Consider the following 19,564-nt stretch of genomic DNA (forward strand, 5'->3'; position numbering starts at 1 on the left):
ATCTCAAACTCACTGTCAGTGCAGTAAAAATATATCTGGATAGAAAAACACACAATGGAACAGTATCAGTCATTGGCCTCTCCAGAGCCCGGACTTTATTGAAGCAGTGTGGGATCATCATGACAGAACAAAACACCCAAAGAAGAGCTTTGAATGTCCTTCAAGAAGCCTGGAGAACTATTCCTGAAGACTGCTTAAAAACCTTACAAGAAAGCTGCCTAAAAGAGTTTAGAGTCTTTCAAGCTTGTTGGAATTGTTTAAACTCACATATATTTTGCCTTAGACACTGTATTTCCATGTCTGTTTTCATCTTTCAGTAAATTGCTAAACCCATTTCCCATTTTCTAGCAAAATCTAAATAAATGAGGGGTGGCTCAATACTTGTATTGCACAGTATTATAAATAAATAAAACTGAAAAGAGGCTGAACATCAAACACAGAACACAATAGTTGTGTGTTTCACTGAGAGTGGTTTCTTCCAAAATGTTATTTTTCTTGGCTCAGTAAGCACACACAAACTCCTTTTGTTTATGAAGCTCCTGTTATTATTTAGTCAACTTGCTAGAGTTTGAATTAACAATGAGAAGAAAACTGTATGAGCGGTTTCACTGCAGCACTGAAAGCAATGATTACTTTCACCTAAGGCCTTGAATTAAAAGCCTGTTCCAGACATGCACCTCATTATGCAAATGTACCGGTAATTTTATTTGTAATTTTTGGTTCGAGTCACTTTTCTGCAGAAGTCAAGATGACAATCTAATGAGGTCAAACATCCTGTTAGATCAATCTGTGGACATGTTGTTTATTATTACACAAGGTTATACTTAGGTTCCCATCAATTTGCTCTCCTCAACAGCTTAAAGTATGAACAAACATTCAGATTACCCAAAATGCAGTCGCTGTGCTTAACTCTTTACTGCCGTGTGATTTTTACAGCTAAAAGCTGATTAAATTTCATGCTACACACAGTGTGAAATGTTTTCTGCTCAGCAACTGAGAGCATATTGGTTACCGTGTTGAGGAGTTGGAGTTGCAGAGATCCAATCTTAACCTAATAGCTTACTCTGGCTGCTCTGTTTGTTCTTTAATGAAAAATAATTATCTTTTTTTGGTGACAATTTTTGATGAATGAGTGTAGTCCATTTCATTTTCTGTGGCAAATTGAATTTCCTGTCTTCCTCACAGTCAAAGGCACCCAGCGTTGTGTCATTGAAGTGTTTTTAATGTGAACTAGAAGCAGCTGCCTGGTTGATATTAGGAGTAATATAATACAACCCCAATGCATCTGTGTTAGAGTGTACAGTAGACGGTCAGGCTAATATCAGTGAGGTCAGATTATAAACATTCATGTGGGATGACATGTATTCATCATCTCTTGTCAATCCTTTGTGTGTTAATAGACAATATGAGTCCAGCACGGGGCTGGCAGACTCCACCACTAACAAGAAGAACAAATAAATGGAAGGGTAATATGTTTTGTAAAGTGCCAGGGACTTCTTGTCCTTGTCCGTCCTCACTGTTGCATAACACAAAAAATTTAAAATCATCTGTTACCATCTTGGCTCTGTGATTCAGCCACTGCAGTCTAGAAGCCAGTTAAATGCACAGGGCATCAGAAACAAATTGCTTTATGGTTATAATTGTAAAAAAGAAAAAGTGGCTGCATCTTTGCTGAATTCAGCCATGTTTGACCGGAAAATGAGAATGGGACCAATAAATGTGGTAGACTCAAATCATTAGACTCTCACACACCATTAGCAGCACATGTTTCATATTGTTATGTTTGGCTTGACTTGAAGCATTAGATAGCTTTTCAAGCTGTAAAAAAGTGTCGGCTGTGAGTCACATACGATTGTCTATGGGGAACTTTCATGGGAGTTTCACTAACGCAGGCAGCAATGCTGGCTGAAAAAGCAAAGTGTAAGTGTATGTTTGGATAAAATGACTCTGGTTTGCCTTGCTTTAGGATCATGGAAAAACAAGAACCTTTTATTTCATGTAGGTGTTTGCTGCTTATAGTGCCTACAGGTGAAAATGGGGTCCAAGTTTAAAAAAATGTTGAAATTATTTTTAAAGCTGTGAGCAAAAACATGATAATCACAACCTGCAACATCAGAGAGAGCCACGTTCTCTTTCTTCATGTCGTTTTTGCCTCTCACCAATCTCTTCTAATAGTACACCCTTTTTCAAATACCAGTTGCCAAACATTATGTGTGAATTACTGCTTCGTATGCATGTGTGTCTGCAGGTATACATAGACTTGTATTTGCAGAGGAGCAATAATCAGCTGCCACTCTAGAGACTCTCTCAGCTATGCTGACTTTAATGACCAAAGCATCCACCATATCTTAGCAACTAAGTCCAACTAAGTACGCAGCTTTGGTGGGAGCAGTGTAGCGGCACAACTTTGAAAATAAGAACAAAGGAACCACCCAGTCCTTTGCACCATTATGTTGGACAGATGAAAAAAGTAAAAAATTAAAAATTCTAAAATACACACAAGTATACATGGGTGGCACACCAAGACTGGATGTTTTTTTTTTTTTTTTGTTGTTTTTTTTGATGTATTTAGGAGAGTTTTTGGAGTTAAAATTGCCCAAGCTTTGTTAATAAATTCATAAATGTTTTTTTAATGACTTCTATAACCATTTTGCCTTTTTAAACTCCTTCAAAAACTAAATTTATGTTGTTGAGATGATTTTATAGAAGAACCTTTAGAAGGCATGAATCATATATCCACATTCACTTGTCTCTATCATGTGGCTCTACAGCTAATCAGCCAGTCCCCTGCTACCTTCTTACACCTGCATGAGCATAACCTCTGTTTGTGAAGGACGTGTTTTAGGGTGAACAGACATTTCTTTGAAAATGTCAAAAACACTCATGTGGAGAGAGATTGTTTTCATTTTTGAATGATTTTTTTTTTTTTTTTTTTTTAATAATGAACCTGTATTATATAACATAGGACAGATGGATGACTGCAGTGTTATAGATTCCTGGTCTGAAACTTAATCCCTACAGTATTTCATGTCATAGCAGCACAAATTATGCTGTGTAATAGCTATGAGCTATTAGCTGAGGTTGAATGGTTTCCTACCATTGGTCCATGCTAATAAAATCTACTAATTAGCCTGCACAATGGCGGAAGGGGAGAAGTGCTCTCCGTTTGTGTCTGATGTGCGCAGAGAGACCCAGACCTAATTTTTTCCTTGTTAAAGACAGTCGTCCATCATTCTCCAAGGCAAAGCGAGCGATATTCTCTGACTCACTAAGCAGAAAAATCCTCCAGCTCACCTTCTCTCTCTCTCTCTCTGCCTGCATTTTACTCTCTTTGGCTGCCTCTCACTCTTTGGCCCTCAGGGAGCTGGCTTCTGACAGCATCACACAGAAAAAATAAAATTGAAAAGTCAAAGTGTATGTGAAATGTTTTGGTGCCTGTGCAGCTTTGTCTTTGTCTGCTTGCCTTTCTCCCTTCCTCCATTGTTCTCTACTGCACTCAGGATGCCGCCCTTTTTGTCTTTACCTCCTATTTCAATTTCACCCACGTTCTACTGTGAAGACAGTAAAAAGATGATGTTTCAGGGTATTTATTCCATTCATGCCTGTGTGGGTCTTTCCGATGGATTGTAGTACATGAATCTATTGGGAGAAAAAAAGATGGAAAAACAAAAAAACCTCATAAATAGTTAAGAGAGCTTCTAGCACCACTCCTGGCATGACTCATTTTGTTTATACTGCAGTGTTAGCAGGAGTTGAACCCAAGTTCCAATGAATGGTGATAGTATTGAGTTCAAGTCTTTATATTTTAACACCTTCCACGCTACAAAACAAGTCCGTGTCCGTGTCCCCGTTTTCAAAGGTTGCAGAGAGTGGATATTCATCGAAGAGGTCATCTGGCACTATCACTAAAGTGGATGCAGCATTTTGGTTGCTTAAAATTAAGTTGTGTTGGAGTTTTGAGATTTTAAAGCCGGTTAAGCAACACCAGTTCTTATGGAGTCATTGTTATACAACTGTTGTTTACTCTCCATTTGCTTTTTAAATTATGCTGTTAAGTAAGTAAGAGGGTCAATATTTGCTGATGCGTTTTGATGTGTGTGACTTGGTGTTGAATCGAAGAAGACTTGAGGTATCCAGAGAGATGCATTTCTTTCATTTTTCTTCACAGTTTTACTGATGTTTGCAGGTTTGTCACTAAATAATTGTAATTTGTACGTTTTAGTCATATAAAAAATTGGGCTGGTGTTTATGCAGGTTATGACAATGGTGCTGAATGGTATACTGCACAACTTTACTATCACTATTCCTTGCAGTATAGAAGTATTTTACTCAAAATATTTTTATTGAGCAATTGAGGATACAGTTTACGAACGTATGGAAGTATTTTGATTCGTTTTTTTCCCTTTGGTTCTCGCCACAGCAACAAAAACAAACAGAAGAGCTCCACATGTCTGAATCGCTCAGAGGTTCATGATTTTGGATCTTGATTTTTAAATGTTGGTCTTTCATAAACGTTACTAATGTTGCTAATTAACCACAGTTAGTGAAACTGATTCTTAATAGGTACTGCATACCGAAAGGTCCTACTTAAAAGTTGTGCACTCCTTCAGCAGCTGCAGATCATGTAAAAGGTGAAAAAAGCCATGTTCTGGGGTTTAGAGTCACTGCCGCAGAGCAAAGATGAAACACAAACACTATTACTTAATTTGAATACTTCCATTCGTACAACAGATACTTCTCTGGGTAGTGTGTTACTTTCAACGGGTAGTTTTGTTTTGTTTTGTCTGCTAGCAGCAGTAACATTCACCGGTAACATTTAACTAGCTTGTGGATATTCACTACCTGGACTTTCATAACAGTAACCCTTCTATACTACAATACAATACAATACAAGAGGTAATAGACAAAGGAGTTCTTAAAAAAAAAAGAAACTTTATTGGATTTATAAATTACAGGCCAGTAAATATCCTGGCTTACAAAAAAAAAACTTCTTTGTTATAAACTTTATTGATGCATTTATGTTATTTGTGGTCAATGTAACAATGTGGTCTTTTTCATGTATGATTTGGATTGAATTTGATTAATGTTTGTTAGTATCTTTTTGGGCTTCTGGACGTGTCCAGGTCATTGAAGACTCCTCCTGTTGGTGGAATTTTACTGTTGGAATTTTCCACTTTCACTCTAGGATTTGGATGAACACCATATTTGGAAGGCTCCAATTAGTGGAGCACCACTAGAAAAGATTCGGTGTGTTGATAGATGAAGGCCTGCATACCAAAACATGCTCACCATGCCATGAGAATAAAGGCATTGGAGTTTGTTGATATTTTAGTTTATTTCACACTCTACATGTTGATAGTTATGAATACACCATCCAGATATTTGTAGTGTACTTCATGTAGCTAAATTTATGCACATAATAGAAACTCTAAGTCTTAATGCCATGGTGACAAGTTCTCTGCATTTTACAATAAAGTCTAAAATCAACTACTAACAGACTCATGTCTGTAACATTAAGTCATGTTATTTTCAGAAACTGGAAACGGGGATTCAGTAACTTCCAGTAGCCTCAACTGGAAACCTCACATTGACATAAAGACATAATCCCCGTAAAACTGAAAAATGTCATTTTTATGCTTTGATTTGTATGCAAAAAAATTATGTGGAATTATGTGAAATGCATAAATTTGCAAATGTAGGAGATATCAGCCAACTAGCTCCTGATGACACCTTCCAAATTGCATTACAGCAGTAGACTGGTGTGAGCTATTATAATGAAATGGTGATGTATGAAAGGTGAAATGTCACTTTAGTGTTAATGTTTGTCAAGCTTTCTATCCCTCAGTTTTCAGTCTGGTATTCCTACTTTAGTCCTCTGAGAAAACCCACTATCCTGCATGACACAGCTGCACACAAAAACAGGGGGAGGGATTTCTCAGAGTCCTCCTTTGGTCATTTGGAGAGCTGATGTTATTTAATGTCCCTTCAGAGTCGCTCTCAACATAGTTGCAATCGGGGGCCAAATGAGAATTATCATCTCAGTGCCCTGACAGGTGCTGCTCATGGCAGCAAAGCAGTCAACAGCGTGTCCCACAGAGAGCTGTGCGTCAGCCTTTGGGTTGGGTCGATTTCCTGAGGCGGGGACATATGCCGTTAGTACTTGAACTGTCATTCTCTTCACCTCCAGACCAGTTTATGTGAGGCATTTTGGTGTAAGCTTGTATGTGTAGAGTGTAGATAATTGCGTATTATTTTCAGATTAGGCTATTTCAGGTAACACGGATAATGTCATTTCCCCGGCCAGATCCCATCCTGTGATACCTGCGGGAGTGTGTGCGGTTGGCAGTGTTGTTGTTTTAATCAGCACCCCTGTGTGCTTCCCCTGTAAAGCTGTCATTTGTTGAGTGATGGTCGGCACAGCTGTCACTGTTTATACCATTTAAATCCTGTGACAGGCAGGGGAGAGATTAGCAGCCTCTTACCTGTTGCTTTAATCAAAGGAATGATTACCGCACGGCTGGATGTTACTTAGAATAGCACCTACTAAAAATACACTCGTGTGCATGTGTGTGTCCGCACAGATGCACAGAAAGAAGAGATGTAGCAAGAAACATCTATTTTTTGTTTGATATTGTGTATTCATGACTGAACCCTTTTAGCTGTGCTACTGGTTGGAGTTTCCATGGTAGCACAACTGAGTTCCAGTTTGTTAGCTTTGTCTGCTGAAAGTGTAAAATATCTGTGTCCACTCAGCAGCAGCATCGCTTATTTTCTTCTACTTATTATTATCCCTAGTAACAGCAGCAGTAGTATTTTACATGTTTTCTATGTCGGTTCATTCTTACTTCAATGGATAAAAGAGGCCTGGTGAAAAAGCAGGACCCAAGTATTGTTAACCTGTTCTTTTTATAGGGCTCTTACTAAATTGCTTAGCAGAACATGAATATTGGTGTCTGTACATGTGTCATGGCTTTTTTGATACAGTGTATCCACTGATGCTCTGCCCTGGCTGAAGAGGCCTGTGAACAGCTCTTGTCCAGTGAGTCCACTTGACATGTGGAATATTTGATCTACATAAGCTGTGACTGTGGGAGAGGCCTATCTACATGAAGAGGGGGAGAGAGGGATCGGAGGCAGATGACTCAAAATAGATGGTGCCAGATCAATACCAAGCTCTGTATTAACTTCATTAAATGGGCCTGCTATTTGCAAGGCCCAACTGATGCTGGGATTTTTTGGAGGCGATTTTTTTTAGATGTAGAGTGAGGTCAATAATTGCACAAAACACAATTTTTGCAGTTGTACTTCCATAAATCACCACTGTAAATTTTAATTCAAACAGTCAATAGGTGACTCAAGTGCAGCGTTTCAGCTTTAACACTATTTTTTTGGCTGTTTTCTTTTGTTGTTTGTTTACATTTTTCATTAACTAACGTTGGACTGACGAGCAGTTTCATGGCCAAGTCAAGCTTGTTCCCTCATTATTTCATGACAAATGATGCAGGCATAATATCTGAAGTTATAGGTTTTTACTCTAAATTTAAAAACAAGGTGCTAAGAGATGTCAGTGCAAACCAAGCAAACAAACCTATGTGAGAGATCGCAAAAACCGTAGGTGTGACCCCATGAAGGGTCTGGTGCAAAATGAATGAACGCACCGACCAGCTCAGCAGCACCAAAAGGCCTGCAAAACCACAGAAGACAACTCAAGTGCGTGACAACAGAGTTCCATTGTTGAGGAAAAACAACTTTACAACATCTAACCAAGTCAACACTTTCAAGGATGTAGGCGTATCACTGGCAAAGTCTACAATCAAGAGATACCTTAATGTAAATACAAAGCATGTACAATGTAAATACAGCAGGTTCATAAGGTTCAAACCACTGGTTATACTCCAGAACAGGAAGGTCAGATTATACGGCACAGTTTGGACGGATGAAACCAAGATTAACTTTCAGAGTGATGGAAAAGGAAAAGTACGGAGAAGGGAACAAACATGATCTGAAGCGTACCATATCATCTGTCAGACACGACGGAGGTAATGTTATGGCATGGATATGTATAACTGCCAGTGGCATTAGGTCACTAGTGTTTATAGATGATGTGACTTCTGAGAGAAGCACCAGGATGGATTGTACTACACTTGCTACACTCTCACCTCAGATTCAGCCAAATGCTGCAAAATTAATCAGACAGCATTCACAGTGCAAATGGATAATGACCCAAAGCATACTGCTGAAATCAAGAGTTTAAGTAAATAAAATATTCTTCAGTAGCCATGTCAGTCACCTCGTCTCAGCTCAGCATCTTTTCAGTTATTGTATGCAGAATTGAAAGCAGACAAGCAGCAAGTGAGGGTGGCTGCCGTAAAGCCTCATCATCTTAAAGGAGGAAATGCAGCATTTTGTCATGTCCACTGGTTCTAGACTTCAGGCAGTCATTGACTGCAAAGGACCTCTATCCAAATATCAAAACAGTCCATATATTGACATTGTGTTAGTTTCTCTAATTAATTTGGACAACAATTGCAGTATGTTTAAAGCTGGAACTCATGAGAGGAACCTGTCACAAAACATATTTCTTATTGGGCTTTCAAAAATCTCCACATTAACAAGCAATCATAACCCCAGATGGAAATACAACCTTAAGAGCAGCAACTTTCCCTCACTTTACTTGTTGAAATCTAGCTTCTGCTGTCTACACTTATCTGGCAAAGTTTATCTTGCAAAGGGATTGTATAAAGAAACCATTACTGGCCTGTTCCTGTTCTAGCGATGTGATGGTGATGTGAGAGACACAAGCAGAATCACGGTCACTCCTAAGTACAGGAAATGATGAGGAATTTTTCTTGTCTTCAGGCCTGAGGTACCAGATGCCTTGCCAAAAGGGGGATTATCTTCTCTTTTCCATCTATAGTTTGGTTCTTGTTTCACTCATCCGCGTTCCCTCTCTGTCTGCACCTTTTGACCCAATCTGTGCTTTACATTTACGTTTTAAGCTTTTAGCAGACTCTGTTTTATTTTCACTGACATACCTGCCTCTCAGAAGCTACCGCAGAGCAGATGTGGAGGTGGTGCCGTTTGTCTAATTTGCCAGCTCATTTCCACCAATCTCTCTGACAGAGGCAGCCTTTCTTACGGGAAGCGCCTTCCATTAAAAGTTTATTTAGCTGAAGCCAGAGGAATGATTAAAATTCTGCACTTGCCAAATAGGATGAGGAACATTACTGGGGAGCTGGTGACTACACCCCAGTGTGTGCGTTGTGTATGTGTGAACAGTTGTGTAGGAACATGCTCGTGTACATCTTTTTTTCTGTCAGTGTCTTTCCTAAAGGCACCACAATCATCCGTAATATGAGTGTAAGTGTATGAGATGAAGCTGAATAATGAAGTTAGCACGTATCTGCAAATTGGACTTAATTTCTTTTCTCTCCCCCTCCTGTTTGCTTTTTTCTCCTCTCTTTCTAGAGTGGTCCACTGCTATCTTCCAGTGTTTCCCCTCCCCTCAGTTTTCCGTCTCCCTGTCTGTCACCTGGTAAGTACTCTCAGATTCACCTCCCACATATACAATACAGAGGCTTTCAGTTTTTCATTCCTTTATGTAATCATCGGCTCCCTTGCTAGCTTGAACTACAAATTGCTTTAACCTTTGCAAACAGAGCACAATTTCTTGTTAATGTACATATTTATGGCACATGACAGCGTGGTAGGTATACAGTATACATAGTTATGTTGAGTACAGTTAGTAGTCATTTGTCTTTTCAATTCAGCGAAGTGTGTTAGACAGTGCAGGATTAGCCTAACAGACAAGACTTAATGTTGTGAGTTAACTGAGCCAGAAATCTGTGTGAATAATGACCAACTCAGTCAATGAAGCATGAGCAAATTATGTGCCGGAATAGGGAAAAACATCAAGTTATTAAGTGATATTTCACACAATTCTGCTAAAAAGTTGAATAGATTTTAAAGTGTCACAGAGAGACATACACTCAGTAATTTTGAATTTTGCGTGTACACCAAAGAAAAAACAGCACAGTGCAGCAGAAAACTGAAACAATCTTTCAAAAGTGGATAAAAACACCAACATTTGCTTTTTTAGTCTCTGTCTATGCATTATTGTGAAAAATCCAGCTTTCACAAATTTCCAGTTTACCATCATTTCCATCCAGGAAATCAGAATTTCAACCACTGGATACATTTCAGAGGTTTTACTCGTACTCTCTTTTTAATCCTTTTGACTAGAAGTGAGTGAAATTTATAACTTAAAAACTTCTTCAGAGCTTCTTTGTTTCAAGTAAAACTCTGACTTGGATGTTTAACATTCATCTTGTGATAATTTATAGTCGTTTGATGAATTTCCGTTAGCTCCTTTACCTTTAGCTCGACTCTCTCACGCTGTCAGACCCTGTCATCAATATTTTTCACAGGCTAACACAGTGAGACAGATAATTTACTGTTACCATACACCAGCAGTCACTTTAGAATCACCCGTTAACCTGACAAACGGGTCTTTGGACTAACTGTGCTGCCCAGCTATTTATTATATGGGCCAACTCATATAAATAATCTAATACTATTTTTTTTTCCTCTCACCTAACACCCAAAGCACATCTTATACTGCACCCACAGACACTTTTTTTTTTTTTTTTTGCACAAATAAAAACCCCACTGAATGCATCAGGGGGTATCTGGAGTTCAGTATATTGCCTAAGAACATTTGAGCTCAGGGTTGAACCACTGACCTTCTGAACAGGAGGCAACTGACTCAAAATCCTGAGCCACCATGAACAGCAAACTTTCTGGGGGCCATAGGAGAGAACTGGGTAACCAGTGAGGAGAGTTAGTGGTGCATCGAGGAGATGTAACTGGAAAGAAAAAGGATTACTTGTACTACCATGCCCCAGACCCACTTAAAAAAACAGAGTTACAACGTTGACTTCCACATAGTTTAAAAATCATACATCTTTGACTAACATAAGAACGACCAGTTTAGTTTATCTGAATTTTGGGGGGTTTTTTGCCTTTGTTGATGGCCATATTGAAAATGGCTCCACGTTTTCAGATGGCTTATTAAAATAATTTTTAAAAATTAATTATAAAACTGTTTTTTGCAAATACCAGTTTTACTCAATTTTACTACTTGTGTCCATTTGAACAATTTCTCTGCAAGGTGAAGTTACTGGCTGTGCTGACAAAATGTCAACTGGTTAATTGTTATATCGTCTGTTCCTTGACTGTGTGCTGCACTGTGGCTGCTCAATGCCGCTAAAACTTAGGGCGAAACCTTATCCTTACAGCTTTAAATCATTCTAAGTGCATAGATTAGAGCGTATTACATCAGATATATGTTTAATTACAGTGAAAACATAATTATACAGTCTTTTAAATAAAGATAATTAAAAATATGTCTTCAGTTGGAGTGGCAGAATAAACTAAGTCTTGTTATGCACTGATGGTGCAAGTATAGGACAAGCAAGGAGTAATTTACTTTCACCCACTGAGGCAGGTGTTGCAACATTTTTTTTCTGTTGTAATAATCAGTAAAAATCCTTTTTGCATTCAGTAGCTGTTGAATCTGAATGTGGGAAGAGACTGGTATGAATACCGGCACTCACTTATAAGTATTTTTTTATTCAAATGGATTGTATAGCAAGACAAACACTCAGTGAACAGCCTGGTAATGTTTATAAGAAGCTCCAGTGTATTTCTGCAGAAAATGAAAATACATTTTATTATTAGTTTTTATTGTAATATAAAGCGGGTAGTTCAGGGAGAGCTTTTTCAATGTACCCAAGAAAGCATCAACGGGACAAGTCGCCTTCAATTTGTAAATCCCAGTTATCTCCTATCACCAGTTAAAGGGCTTGTTTACTAGAATCGAGGGACTCTGTGGATCTGTTTTTTATGGCTGTGCTTATGTGTGTGGCTGGGGCTTTTAATGATAGGGGTAGATGGTCTGTGTTTAGAGATGTGTGTTCTCTGGTATTGCCTCAGGGGCTGGAAGGATTGGGTGGGCTAGTGAGTCCCCATGTCTCTAAAAATACCCTCTGGGATCCCATTCAGAGGCTGAAATGTGCCTATTTGTGTGTGCGTCTACTGCAGCCAGGCAAGCTAGAGGCTATTACTGGCCAGCAGGGTTGCTATGGAGACCAGTCGTGTCAGAGAGGAGCAACATCTGTGGGCTGTTTGTTTGTCGAGACAGGTTTTCCTTTTTCTGTCTCGCGTCTTTCTCTCTCTTTTTTCCCCCCTGTCAGTCAGTGCCAGGGAAAGACTAACGCTGCATGTTTTCAAGGTTCATGCAGAAGTCTCAGTCTCTCATCATTAGAGCTTTCACACATTTGTAAACAGCATACTTGCATATTGAGCTGATTTAGAAGCTGCGCTTTCTTGGGCAATAGTTTAGCTGTCTCTGCTCAATCATGCTCACAGTAGGCCCTTGGGCTGTCAGTCAGGAGGGACTTGGGGGGGGCTTTTTTTCACTGGGTTCACACCAGTGGAAAGGTCAAATTCTGGGGAAGCATTTAACCCCTGCTCCTTCATGCTGCCTCTCTCCTCAGCTCCCCTCTCTATATGGACATGTTCTATTTCCACTGCTCCTTTCTCCTGGCTGCCTCATCGGCAGCTCAGCGGGGCACAAATTCTCTTTTAATAGGTACATATTTGGGCAATAGGAGAAGTCCCATATTTGTGAGCAACCCACTCGCCCACCCCCCCTCTTTCTATCCAGTTTCAAGTCTTCAAAGCTTCTCTTCATTGCACATGTTCTCTCTTGGTTATCCTTAATTTTTCTGTCCTCTAAGATGGAGCACAGTAATGGCAGTGGGTGGAGGGTGTGCATCTTTGGCAAACAGATGTGACAGGGCACTTCCCAAATTAAATTTGTTCTTTTGAGCATCCTTTAATTTGGAGCATTTTAATCCTGTTAAGGTCTCTGGCTCAGCATGGTGCTGTTTTTGCAGCAGCACCACAAACTGGTTTGAATGTTTATCATGAATTCAAGATGCTTGAGTTTATCTGACACAATGAAATGTTTTTCAGATAAAATTCAGATGCCGCTCAAGCACTTCTAGTAGTTCACCCAGAATATTATCTACGTATGTGTATCCTCAGTAATCCTGACCATATTTGGGGAAACCTGGTCTTGAAGGGCCCTCTGCATTGTGTGTGTAACGGGGCAGAGCGAACCTTCGACCTCCTAATCCAGTCTAAACGAGACCCTCATGCACACGTGCACGCACAGACACACACATGCATCACAGCTGAGCAGTGAGTTTGTGATGTAACAGTCATTTTTGGAATAATGTGGTATTTTCACTCTGCAAAGGCCAGTTATCTAACATTCATCCCCAAATTAACAGGCTCCTACCTCCATCACCTCAGAGTGATACAGCAATCCATTTACGCCAAGATTAGACTAAGCTGTGAGTTTGATTCTGATTGTGTCCCCAAATGCCTCTAGTTGTATTAGAATATGCATATCATCCCCAAAAGTACCTCCTCAGTGATAACTAATTCAATTAGAGGCTGACACTGCTCTATATTAATGTGAACCTAATGCTTGTGTTGAGACAAAAGCATTCTGAGTGTTACTTCCAGCAGCACATTGCATGAAAGGTAGTCATTAGAACTATGGCATTTTAATTACATGTTAAATATTTTGTCTATGCTTCTACATTAATGCCTTTTTAAAATTAAATGCACAGTCTTCTCTCTTTAATGCCAGTGTTCCGGTCATATTTCTATTATTAACCAGACACGGATACCATCTCCTCAGCATCACCTCTTGAAAGATGGTCTTTTCCATATTCCATTTGGGGGCTTCAGTTTCACATATTCATCACTCTGCAAAGACAGAGTGAGGATTTCTAGTTATATTTTTGGACTCTATTTTCGCCGTAGCACTCGTCCTTTGCAGAGCTTCTTGAAAGCATCACTGACGTATGGATCGCCAAAGTAATGTGAAAGTCTTTTGTAATTTGTCTGCTTCTGTCAACTTCCTTGTTAAATTTCTGTCTTCAGATGGCAAGAGAAGCTTTGACCAGTGGCACGTGTGTCAGTCTTAAGCTTGGATTAAGTGTGCTAATGTGTCAGCCAGGCCCCTTTACCTCACCACATTCAGGGGACTCCCTGACACACAAACACACATACATGCACACACAGACAAACAAACAGTACTCTAAATGTCTGCGATAAAGATTCTTGATAACCCCGGGGACTACCCTCGCCCTTCTCTTAATTCCTTGCCTCCCTCCCTCCTCCTCCTCTTTATTTCCCTTTGAGAGGCCTCAGTGTTCCTTCAATGAGGGTAGTCATAGGCCCTGAGGTCAGCAGACTCTAGCTCTCTTTTTGTCACACACATATAAACATACTGATATCCACACTTTGGCAAAGGCTTTGGGCTGTCATTTATGAGGTGGATGCTAAGTCTAGTAGGATGTGTGTTCATTTTTCATGTAACTCAGTTTGGAAGAGGGTGAATATGATGGCTATATATAGAACTTTATCAGTCTGCTTTGAGTATGGAACGACACTGGAAAGTGAAGTTACTCATTGAAAGTGAGGGAGATCCTACTGCTTGTATTTGCTTTGGGAAAGTGTGGTGGTTATTGTGTGTGTGTCTGTGTGTGCGTGCATGTGCTCTGTAGCACCACAGTTGGGCGTTGTAGTGAGTGTGTGTGACTGAAAGACAGCCAGTTTCCATCACAGGCTGAAGTTTGATTATGTAACCAGGGACTGAGAAGCATGAGTGAGCAGGGTGATCCTCAACTATAAAAGGCAAAGAAGATGGGTAGAAGAGGGTCATTTGGTGTGGAAAATACATTCTTCCCTTCAACAGTATAATAATACTTCTTTAGCTACAGTCCCAGAGAAACAAATGTTGATTACAGTTTTTTATATGCACTGCCCAAGAGAACCCTCTATCAGGAATTTGACATTGGAGAGACATTTATTCTCCCGTTCGTGTGCAGTCTCTGTGGCCCCCACCAGTTTGTGCTTGGTTTTTTTTGGTTTTTTAGAAAGGTTGGGCTCACATTGGAATTTCTAATTGCAGAAAAACAACTAGGAGTGGGAATCAAAGTGTAACTCACAGGACATTACTAAAATGATAATAACGGGCGTATTATACTTATTATAGAGTGCCAGAATCTATTGAAAATATACTAGAGGCATCAATGTTTTTTCTCAGCCTAATAACAATAAATGTACAGTTTTAACTAAATTACTTGTTATTACCACAGTTAGTGTTTATGACCCTAAATGGCCTAAAATTGACATCAGTTTTCACTATCACTATCCAGTTCAGTTTCATTTACATAGTACCAAATGACAACAAAAACTGCTTCAAAGTGTTTATATTGTAAGCTAAAGAGAATAATGGAGAGAAAACCCCAATGACCAAACACTTTGCAACAGTGGGGAAGAAAAACTCCCTTTTAACAGGAAGAAGTCTCCAGCAGATCCGACTCCGGAGGGGCCGCCCCCTGATTGAGGTTGACGGGAGAACTACACTCAGTATTTCAGTACACACACTGAAAGCCACCTTATAGTTTCTCCATAGTTCATTGTGATAACACTGTTATCACTGAGCTACCTTGGTCGCCAACACAGTCCACTGATTGCCTGTACCACAGGAGCCGTGTGTCAGTTCTATATCTTATTCGAGAGCATCCTGCATCTGTGGCTGTAATTTAGTTGCAGTGTGCAACAATTCTCGACTTTAATGATGAGTCAGGGGACGAAAACAAACCTCTTCATTTTGAAGAAATCCATCTGTGGTTTATCTGAAATGTGCAATCCACTTATGTTTAATGAAGTATGTACGAAGCCTGTAATGTGTTAAAGAGAGGCCATTTGTTCGTTATTTCTCTGTATGTTATTAAAGAAACGAGGAAGAGCGTTGGTTGTTTTTTTTTCTGCTTTTGAATGCACAGTTTATCCAACACAGTCTGGATACTCTAAAGTGAGTTAACCTGTGAGATAACAGTGTCTTCTAAAGGGTCTTTTAAACAGTACTTTCCTGTTAGCAATTCTTCAGGCTAAGAGGACTAAGTGGGTTTAAAAAAACAAACTTAAACACTCATGCGGCGACAGACACATTGACACTACTTACTTAAAAAGTCAAACAAGCCTAGTCAAACACAGGCACACACATGAAGTCACGCACACAGGCGGTGAGGCAGCAGAAGCCCCAGTTAGCACTCACTCATTGAGCAAAGAGGAATCCAAATGTGGATCAATTGAAATGAGTAAAAAGGGAATTTCACTAGCGATTAGCGGCGGGTTGCACCATTCAGTTTTCCATTCACTCCTCTGCTCACTCTTTCATCAGCCGTCGATTCTCCTTGCTCAGCTTGCCGCCTGCATGCCAGGTTTTGTGCAGAGCTGCACTTGGACATGCTAAGGTGCGATAGCCTGTGAAATCAGAGATCTTACACATTTTATACACAAGCTAGAACAAGCACACCACATCTCACTCTTTTTTTTTGTAGTAGCACGGTTCCTTAGTAAACACTGCCCCCTCCGTATCACCGATTGTTATGGAAATGTAAAAGCGGACACAGGCGTTATTAACATTTCACTCCTACAAGCTGCTTGCTCAAAGAAAATAGGTCTTGTTGGTATAATAAAACCATGAGCTCCTTTCAGGTCTCTCACTGAATTAAAGACTGCTTCTATCCAGTGTAAACAGTCACACTTGTATGATATTGGCCTGCTCCTCACGGCGTGAGCACAGCATGCCTGATGCGTGCAGAAAACTCTGAGCAAACATGAGTGCGAATCAATCTGATGGTCCTCATGGTAATGCGATTAAACAAACCTACCACCACCAGAATATTGCCTGGCTGTGATATTGAGTGAATGTTACAGACTTCATCTCTAACACAGATGCCTCATAGCAGCAGCCTGTTGCAGTTTGTTCCCAGTGTTTGAATAATGCTCTTCTTTTTCTGTATGCTCTGGTTGGTGATTGGCCACCATAACGCAGATGTTTGTTTTGTTTTGTTTGTTTGTTTGTTTGTTTGTTATAATCAAGCCAATTTAGCTGACAGTCTTTTTTTTTTTTTTTTTTTTTTTTTTTGCTCTTTTATTCTATTTTTATATAAACCACATGACAAAGATGTTTAAGGTGGCATTACTGTGGCTGATGTTTAAAAATGCTTCCCTTTTATTTTATCCTGATGACCACCTTTTCATACTATGCGAGGCTTCCTCCCTTTTTACTCTTTATATGTATTTAATATGTGTACACTCTATTTTCTTGTTCTAGTACATTACAGCAGCAATATGATATTTTTGTATTTTTCTGATTTTATTTTTGTGCATACATTTGTGTAATCCAGCAAATGTTGTGCAATTGCTTCAAGGTAAAATGAAATGGGTTTTTCACGCAGTGAAAGGAAAGGCATTCATATCTTATTGGGAATTGAATCTGACCAGTGGCTCTGTGGGTACTGTTACTAAATGATGCGCTCCAAACACGAGGCTGCTGTAAAATAATTGCCAGACCTCAGTGTTTGTGCACACCTCAAACTCGTCGGCTGTATTGAAACATGTAGAGGTAGCCTTGATCATGAGGCGCAGGAATTACTGTCAGTATTCATCTTCAGCAACAGAATACTTTAACTTGTTTGCAGCATGTTGTACACACATATAATTTGGTGAAGACTTCATATGCCAAAGACCACACAAGCATCATCAGAACATGTGACATTTGACTGCTGTCCCTTCCTGTGTTTGCATTGTGCTCTGTGTGATGAGCTAAAAAAACCTGTTTGTGTTGACTCACAGAGCTAACAGAGACAATAAATAGATGGAAAAGTGTCAGAGTTGTGAATGTTTGAGTGACTGTAATGCGTTTTCATTATATTATTGGATTACATATTATCATTGCAGTATTGCAAGCATTAACAAGAATTAGCAAATTGATTATATTGTCCTGTGAATGTGAAGCCTATTGTGCTGTTAGAAGGATGCTTTTTGTGTTATAGTCTTTGGAAGTGATTGTCAGTCCTATTAAACTGATGAAGGTTCAGTCTGGCTTTTGGTAATACTGGGATTTGAGCGAAATGTGCAGGAAGAAAATTGTTCTCAGTCGCAGGGGATTTGTTTTCCAGTGAGTCAGTCCAGGTGAGTGGTTAGATACGTGTGTCCTAAGATGGGTTCAGCCTCAAGGGCAGTGATGACCCTAATAGTGAAAGAGGAAAATTGATGGTATTGTCACAGGAGAGGCGGCGTAAGTTGCACACATGATGGCTGCAGACACCATTGAGGAGTAGCTGTTCTTGTTTAGCTCTTGCAGTGTGGTGTCTGCATGGTGATAACAAATCTTGCATATGTCTGCACGCACCCTCACATTCACCCTCTAATGATGGAATTTACATTAGATTTTTGTGGCCTTCTCTATGTAGGCTTCCTGTATGTGTTTATTTTTTCCCAATCAAAATAACACTAGGGTGTATAGACTTGTTTGGTGTTTAATAAGTACTGCCAGATCCAAAATGCTTCCAAGACTGTACAAAAAAGCATGCATGCCGTCATTTTCAGTCTCAAAGCCGCAAGACAAGATAAATATGCTAGATGAATACATAAGAGGACATGATATCACTCTGTGATATTTACTGTATAGATTAGAGACCAGGATGCCACAGCGAGTCCATAATAGAACTATATGTACAAGTGCAGATTTGTACATAGGCCAAGCTTTGGAAAAATACAAACCATATTCCACTATCATGCCAGACGTCAGTGTTACAGTGTGTTTGACTTTCACAGGGACACCAAGCGAACAGCGTGGGTGTGGAATGGAAGCAGAAATTGAAATATATGTTACAGTGTGTGCATTCTCGTTATGTACACAGAGCTTAGCTGCTTTAAGTTTAAACAAACTTCATTCTCCTGACACTCCTAAGTTCCAAAAATCTTAGGCAACTGAACATATTATAATGAAAGTGTTCACATTGGATCTTATGGTCTAAGTGATGCACAGCTCTTACTGTGAAAATTCTCTTTTCAACAGACTTTTTCCCTGTATTAACAGTTTGGCTCTCAATTTGAAAGTGTCATCCATCCATCCATCCATCCATCCATCCATCCACCCACTTGTCCAGTTCAGGGTTATGGGTGGTCTGGAGCTTATTCCAGCTGTCATAGGGTAAACGACAGGGTACACCCTGGATAAATGACCAGTTTTTGCAGGACTAACACAGAGAAACAGAGAACCATTCTCACTCACTTTCATCTCACATACTTAAAACAGGTCTGTGTCATCAGGTCTTCTAAATAGTGGGTGTGTACGCTATGTGTGCAGAAAATGAGAAATTAATTGAATTAAGGCTGTTTCTGTTATTGATTACTTTTTAATTACTTAAGCCTCCCTTGTTCTTATAGAACAGATGGTGGTTTCCAGTCATGTGAAGCTGAGAAGCTGATGTTTTGCACCTGTTACAGTAATATTTCTGACAAACACTGCCTTTCTGGGGGTTTTTCCCCAAGCACCTGGTTTTCAAATCTGCTTTTTAAAACATCCCTTTTAAGTGATAACTACAACTTGAAGCGCATAACT

The 19,564-nt window shown here is 39.6% G+C and overlaps 1 protein-coding gene across 3 annotated transcripts in view; it reads left to right on the top strand.

Moving 5' to 3' along the window:
* LOC116332242 (1-phosphatidylinositol 4,5-bisphosphate phosphodiesterase beta-4) overlaps window positions 1-19,564 on the top strand; it is a 68,016-nt gene that overhangs the window by 12,233 nt on the left and 36,219 nt on the right. For all 3 annotated transcript variants that reach the window (XM_031755116.2, XM_039599034.1, XM_039599035.1), the window contains exon 3: window positions 9,469-9,535. The gene's annotated coding sequence lies outside the window, so the exon portion shown is untranslated. The remainder of the gene's footprint in view (window positions 1-9,468; window positions 9,536-19,564) is intronic.

This window comes from Oreochromis aureus, linkage group 15 (assembly GCF_013358895.1).
Source record: "Oreochromis aureus strain Israel breed Guangdong linkage group 15, ZZ_aureus, whole genome shotgun sequence".
NCBI classification, from domain to species: Eukaryota; Metazoa; Chordata; class Actinopteri; order Cichliformes; family Cichlidae; genus Oreochromis; species Oreochromis aureus.